At 31.4% G+C, this 7,798-nt stretch overlaps 1 long non-coding RNA gene across 1 annotated transcript; it reads left to right on the top strand.

Moving 5' to 3' along the window:
* Positions 1–239: 239 nt before the first annotated feature.
* LOC113298001 lies at positions 240–1,716 on the top strand. The gene is made up of 2 exons (XR_003333949.1): positions 240–1,417; positions 1,539–1,716. It is a non-coding gene; the product is annotated as an uncharacterized LOC113298001 (long non-coding RNA).
* Positions 1,717–7,798: the final 6,082 nt, after the last annotated feature.

Here is a 7,798-nt window from a genome sequence, read left to right as displayed (position 1 = left end):
GTCACGGCACAGTGGTTTTTTTTTACAACACATGTAGACCAGCTAATACTAGTTTGAATCTCACTGCCTTTCAGATATAGTAGAATTTGACCCTCACTGGCTTTTTTCTTTTTCAGATTAATAGAATTTGACCAAATCGGGGACGATTTAAATTACTTTAAGATATAGTAGAATTTGACCCTCACTGGCTTTTTTCTTTTTCAGATTTAGTAGAATTTTGACCAAATCGGGGACGATTTAAATCGTGAATCGTATAATACAAATCTGATGCTCTTTCCATTAACAATGAACTATAGACATCAAGACATACAATCCGTGCCTAATTTTTTTGTCAATGTTTTCTTAAAAGCTTGTCTGTTTTTTTTGTAAACCGTTGATTGTTTAGGTAGTTTAACTTGTTCTGACTTATTAATTTTAATTTTTGATAAGAAGGGCTGAAACTAATCCTAGTTCACTTAATAAAATGTTATTCTTTTATACTTACTAATTTTCTTTTCTGAAACGAATTTTCTTTTCTAAAACGAATGGATGAAAATAATTCAAGTTCACCTAACTAGAAAAGGTTGGAAAAAAAAACATACAAGCTCTTCAGAAGTCGGTGTGTGTCAGTTGGAAAAACTCAGCCATCGTGGCTCTTTCGTTTGTCTTTTTTCCAACAAAAAAAAATCTTTATATGTATCATAATTTATCTGTTCTCCTTCAAAAAGAAAAAAAAAAAGTTCCTCTGTTCATCTCCAAACCCACAACCACCCCTTTTTATCCGTTCTGTCATATTTAGGGTTTATAAGTTTTGGGTTCTTTACACTCTTGTTAATTTGAAGTTTTGGGTTCATACACATCAGTTGATTAAATCTTTTGTGTGTGTTCTTACATTTGAAGGTTCTTTACAATGTAAGACTCAACTTGATTTTGGTAATGCTTTTTATATGTTTGTTTACTGTTGATTTGAATTTCTTTGTGTGTTCTTATAAGAGAATCACTGTAAAAATCAATGTGTAGCTGTATTGTTTGTATTGCTTCTCATACTACTCAGTAAGAGAAGATAATGTAGAACTGTTTTCATCAGTATGTTCATTTAGGTGTTGGATTTTGCCTTTTTTTTTTCTTTTTCTTTTTTAAGTTTTAGTGCTTCATTTCATATGCATGAGTTTTCATCAGTTACAAATTTAGGGGGGTTTTTTTTTTGGTACTTCAATTATTCTTAAAAAAAGTGAGTTTCCGTAGATCTGAGTTTATTCTACTTTTTCATCATCTTACAATGGATTTTAATCCAAGCAATCTTACTCTACCGAAGCTAAGTCCAGAGGCGGAAGCTAAATATGAACATTCTCATGATGAGTTTGATGAATTCGTGTTAGGTCATACTGGGTTGTACTGTACAACTGCAAAACGCATGAGCATGGATGCCATTACGCCGGTATGTAAACTTAAGCTTTGATCGAGCTTTCCTTTTCTTTTCTTTTCTTTTTCCTTTCCTTTCATTTTTTTTCTTTTTTAGATGATACTATATTGATCATTTGAATTCTGCCTCGAATCAGGAGGAAACCTATTCTCGTTTGATTGAAGAACATGTTTTCTTACGTGAACATCTAAGCCAGATGCAAGCAGCATCAAATAAAAAAGATACAGTAATCTAACTTAACTTTGTTGCATATTTATCAATTCAAATTGTATATTAAATTGATTTTTTAATCGAATATATTTAAAATTATACCACATATAAATAAAAAATATAGAAGTACATATAGAAATGAAGTTGATATTATATTCAATTTATTTAATGAAGTGAACTCAAACGATGAAAAGGAATGGAACTGATATAATTTCCTCGTTGTAACCAAACAAGTTACGACACAATGGTTTTATACAACACATGTAGGCCAGAGAATACTAGTTCGAATCTCACCGCCTTTCATATATAGTTGAATTTGACCCTCACTGGCTTTTTTCTTTTTTAGATTAGTAGAATTTGACCAAATCGGGGATGATTTAAATTTCTTTAAGATATAGTAGAATTTGACCCTCACTGGTTTTTTTCTTTTTCATATTTAGTAGAATTTGACCAAATCGGGGACAATTTAAATCGTGAATCATATAATTCAAATATGATGCTTTTTTTATTAACAGTGAACTATAGACATCAAAACACCCAATCCGTGCCTAATTTTTTTGTCAATGTTTTCTGAAAAACTTGTCTGCTTTTTTCTAACCATTGATTGTTTAGGTAGGTTAACTTGTTGTGACTTACTAATTTTTATTTTTGAAACGAAGGGCTGAAACTAATCTTAGTTCACTTAATGAAATGTTCTTCTTTTTGACTTACTAATTTTCTTTTTTTGAAACGAATGGCTGAAAATAATTCAAGTTCACCTAATTAGAAAAGGTTGGAAAAAAAAACAAACATGCTCTTCAGAAATCAGTGTGTTTCAGTTGGGAAAACTCAATCAGCGTGGCTCTTTCATTTGTTTTTTTTTCAACTAAAAAAAAATATTTATCTGTATCATAATTTTTTTTGTTCTCTTTCAAAAAGAAAAGAAAGTTTCTTTGTTCAGCTCCAAACCCACAACCACCCCTCTCTCCGCTCTGTAATATTTAGGGTTTATAAGTTTTGAGTTCTTTACACTCTGGTTGATTTCAAAGTTTTGGTTCATACACAATCGTTGATTCAAGTTTAAAAAAGTTTCTCTCTTCATCTCCAAACCCACAACCACCCCTCTCTCTCCCCTCTGTCATATTTAGGGTTTATAAGTTCTGGGTTCTTTACACTCTTGTTGATTTAAAGTTTTGGGTTCATACACATCGTTGATTCAATCTTTTGTGTGTGTTCTTACATTTGAAAGGTTCTTTACAATTTAAGACTCAACTTGATTTTGGTAATGCTTTTTATATGTTTGTTTAACGTTTATTCGAATTTCTTTGTGTGTTCTTATAAGAGAATCACTGTAAGAATCAACGTATAGCTGTATTGTTTGTATTGCTTCTCATACTTCTCAGTAAGAGAAGATAATGTAGAACTATTTTCATCAGTATGTTCGTTTAGGTGTCTGATTTTGCCTTTCTTTTTTCTTTATTTTTTAAGTTTTAGTGCTTCATTTCATATGAATGAGTTTTCATCAGATACAAATTTAGGGGTTTTTTTTTCTTTGTTAGTCTTAGTACTTCAATTATTCATAATAAAAGTGAGTTTCCATAGATCTGGGTTTATTCTACTGTTGTTTCAGCTTACAATGGATTTGAATCCAAGCAAGCTTACTATACCGAAGCTAAGTCCAGAGACGGAAGCTGAATATGAATGTTCTCATGATGAGTTTGCTCAATCCGTGTTAGGTCATACTGGGTTGTACTATACAACAGCAGAACGCATGAGAAAAAACAGAAAAACAGAAGAAGCAAAAAAACATATGAATTTCATGATAAATTCTTAGTTGTAAGCAAAGGAGAATTGGTATTATAAGAAAATTAGTGAATAAAACAGGAAAAAAAAACAGGAAAATCAGCAAAGGAGAATTTCCTTTTTTCTGCTAGTATTTTCATGAAATTTTCTTGTTTCTGCTAGAAAATTATTGAAGAAAATTCTCCTTTGCTGATTTTTCTTATATCTTTAAGAATACATATGAATTTTGTTTTTTCTCTAAGAAGAAAATCAGCAAAGGAGAATTGGTGTTATAAGAAAATATTTTTGAGGGATATTTAGCAACTTTTGATTTTTCCTCGTGGTAATAATATCCAATAATGAAACTATTCCACTTGTAGATGGAATATGGTTGGGCATAAAGGATAAAAGGGTGCGCATAAGAGACTATATTGATTTTGGTATAATTTTCTCTTGATAAAGAATATGTCCATAATTTCCTTCTAAATCATTATTTCGTTGGACCTAAAGGTCACGAAATTATTGGAGATTTATTTGCATATTTAATATGCTTTTGTGTGTAACCAAAAAATTTCATGGTTGATTTTGAATTTGTAAGTCTAATGGACTATAATTTTAGGATATTTTTTTAATGGCTCTTGAAGTAAGAATCTAATGTCCAACCTGGTTATTAAAATCCAGAATTATTAAAAATCATATGTCCTCGAATTAATCGGATAATACTTTACAAAAATTGTTTTCAGTTATGAGATGAAATTTTTTCCGTCATATTGGGGGGGTACATTAATAAGTCAGTGTTAATTAACTTTATAAAAGTTATGCCAATTTTTATCCCATTATGAGAAAATTCACTAAGGTTGTCATCAAATATGCTTGAAAATATCTCATTTAGTTTTTCCATAAGCTTACGTTGTTTTAAAGGCAAACTCGATCACATTTAGTAAGCATGTAATGTTTTACCACTTGCTATAGATAGTGCTCTTATAAAGTCTATCATATTACAATTCACATTCTCAAAATTAATATCTCCTCGTTAAGCTGGGGAGATTATAATGCCCCTGTAAGCGCTGGTACCAGTAAATTTTGAAGTTTTCAAAATATGCATACATTAGAGAATTGTGTGGGAATGTTGTAAATTAATAATTTTCGAATATTCATTTATAGTAGTTATTGAATAATAAATGATGGTGGTTGTGAACCACTCTGCAGAGATATATCGACAAATGTGATTGGTAAGCACAAAATCCAAATTATGCTGGATTAAAATCTCTTGAATATCACATTATTTGGATCCAAAACTTAACACCTTAGACGTGCAAGACTGAATTCTTAAAATTACAGGTTTGTGTAGTCTTCATGCGTTATATGAGAAATATGATCGTTGTAAAAACGATTTGAATTTTTTTTTCTCAAAACCTAGAATTGGTTTAATAATACTTTGTTCACCCTATATGATGCATTTGGTGTGGTAGTCCTTAAAGACTTATATTGCATTCACACAAGAAATGTGGTCGGGGAATATATTTGAATTCAGGCAGCCACCTGACTCGATTATGTCGGGTTTAAAAATACTTTTTGTGTTTTTAAATATTTGGTACAAAACCAAAGTCCGGATTAATTAGTTGATGATATCAATTGTATAGGTCTCGTAAAGAGTCCCTAAAAACACAAAAATCCACGTTTTGGCAGCAAAAATATGATTTTATTTTTCTTAAATATACAGTTTAATATTATGCTTGCATCAAACTTTTCTATATGATATAGATTAGAGTTATGATTTTGATGCTTGTTTTTTATAAAATTCATACTGTTGAGTTAGCATCTATAAATCGTCAAAAGTTTCACTCTTTTTCCTTCGTTTCAGGTTTTGTCCAATGTGGTTTTTCCTGACAACATTTTAACGAGGCAACATCTTGTGGACTTAAATTTTAATTAAAAATGTTGATATTATGCTCTTTTTCTTTTGTCTATATATTTTTTTCCGTTGGATTTTTAATGGCAACGTTTTTAGTGAGGCAATTTAATTCAACATGGTGGTCATCCAAGGGAAAGTTGTATCAGTTTTGGTTATTTGGTGGATTCCCGCCATTAACGAGGTCAATCTGTTAGACCAAATATGCATAGCCATCTCCTAGAAATTTGGATCCCCCCCAAACCACATAAGGTTTACTTGCATATAAGTTTTTTGTTCACGTATTAAAATATATTCATATCTTGGCACTTTGTTGAAGAAACTACATCAACTATTTCTACAAATCATTTCCGAGAAGCTAGCAATCCAAGACACAAGTACTCAATGCATTTAAAGAAGCATGAAAACTCGAGAACACTACTACTAGAAGACTAGCACAAAAGATTATCAACTAGCAATTTCTTCATGAAAGAACAAACAGTATTTTGCATTCAATAAATTCGTTTATCGAAATTGGGAAGTCTCGTCTAAAGGATTTGCAAGCCAAGATTTAATTGAAGTACTTATCAGGGGGAGCGTCATCATCAGAGGCGCATTTACTATACTTATCGCGTTGTACTCTTTTTCCTTCGTCAAGGTTTTGTCCCACTGGGTTTTCCTTGTCAATATTTTAATGAGACATCATTTGCGCATCACTCTATATGTTTTGTACTCTTTTTCCTTCGCATAGATTTTTCCCTTTGGGTTTTCGTAGCAAGATTTTAATGAGGCAATGTCTAGTAGTGTGGTGTCATCCAAGGGGGAGTGTTATCAAATAAATATATAGTGGATTTACACCACACTTACACTCCTCTTCACCACCATCATTTCCTTTTCACCTTTTCACTTCCCACATTACTTTGTAACCACCACCATTACTAGCAATAATGGATGCATGCCCCTTACTTCCGTTGTTAATGATCTTCTTATTTCCCTAAAAATAGAGAGCATTTCCTTTGTAATGTACTCATCTAATGAGAATTTCTTCTTCTTTTCTTTCTACTTTATATGTCTCCTTTAAGTTTATATAACTTTTGCTTTGTTTGTATTATTGAATATACTACGTAAATGACAAATTTGTTCAATTATACTTCCTCTGTTTCAAAAAGACTGTCCACTATGACTTTGTCAAAAATATTAAGGAGATCGTAATATTTTACTTGACTACCCTTAGTTACTTACCTATTTTATTTCAATAAAAATATTAGCAATAAAAAATACCTAAAATTGTGAGGAGGATTATAAATACGAAATATAAAAACAAAATTAAACGGTATCGAATTTATGGAGTATAAATTTATAAGCAGTTTAATTTTTGAATCTATATATATATATTCTCTTAAAAGGAATGAAGCAGATTTTTGTTTCCTTAATTATACAAATTTCTTTAGTATTTAGGTCAGTCTCTTTAAAAATAAATTTATGAGTATAAATTTTTTAAGGGTATACATGAGAGAGTTTATTGGAAATATATGACTATACTGAAACTGACAAAAATGGGACAAGGACGGTCTTTTTGAAACGGAGGGATATATTATTTTAATTGCTTCAACCGGAATTTTTATTTTTTAATGAATAAACCAAAAAATGAAAAGAAGAGGAAGACCATTTGTAATAAATTATTCTTTTACTCTATTTAGGTGCATGTCTTTCTTTTTTTCCCTTTTATTCGTGACTAAACCATCTTCCGTTGTCTTCGGCGAATTTGGTACGAGCTCTAATTTTTAGTTCTTCATTTGACAACCCAAGATTATCCCCTTTTATCAACCACATAATTTGATGATACTTTTTAACATTGTTATTGATGAAACAATAACGATTTTGAATACACTCATTTGTTCTTCTTGGATTTGCGTTACTTACCGTCGTAAACCTTTGAAACACAGTGTCCCATAAGTTAAAAGTCTCTAAATTGAAATCTCTATCGCTTGCAACTGAAACCCAACATCGAATTAGAGAAACATCTTCCTCTGGAGTAAAATCCACTTTCGTTATGCGAGCACTAGGCATGTTGAAATGAATTTGAAGTTGGGTTGGAATGAGTGGAAATTAGGTATTTATAGGGGGAAATTGGTAGCCATTGGATGAAGATTTCATAAGCGTTGAGCGACGGCTTGACTAATGTCAGCGCTGGAATGACCAGCGAGCGATGAACACTCTATCGCTCACTGGAAACTCTGTCGTGTATGCCTATATGTTATTCCTGACATATAGGCATATGAGTTTGGCAGTTTGGCATACCGTAATGGGTGCATATATGCCAAATATCAGTTTTTGGCATGTGCATAGGAATAGGCCTTAGAATGACATTATCATGGCATTTTAGTGCCATTTTTTCTAAAACTTCTAAACAACGATGAGGTTGAAACTAAGATTTTGATGACATGTCACTCATATAAAACTCTACATTCCTACCAAAAATGAGATTTTTCGAAATACGAAACTTCACCATCCGCAAATTTTGATTTCAACCG

Source organism: Papaver somniferum, chromosome 7, assembly GCF_003573695.1.
Source record: "Papaver somniferum cultivar HN1 chromosome 7, ASM357369v1, whole genome shotgun sequence".
NCBI classification, from domain to species: Eukaryota; Viridiplantae; Streptophyta; class Magnoliopsida; order Ranunculales; family Papaveraceae; genus Papaver; species Papaver somniferum.
The sequence above is the reverse complement of the archived record's forward strand: the minus strand, read 5'-3'. Positions and strand labels throughout refer to the sequence as shown.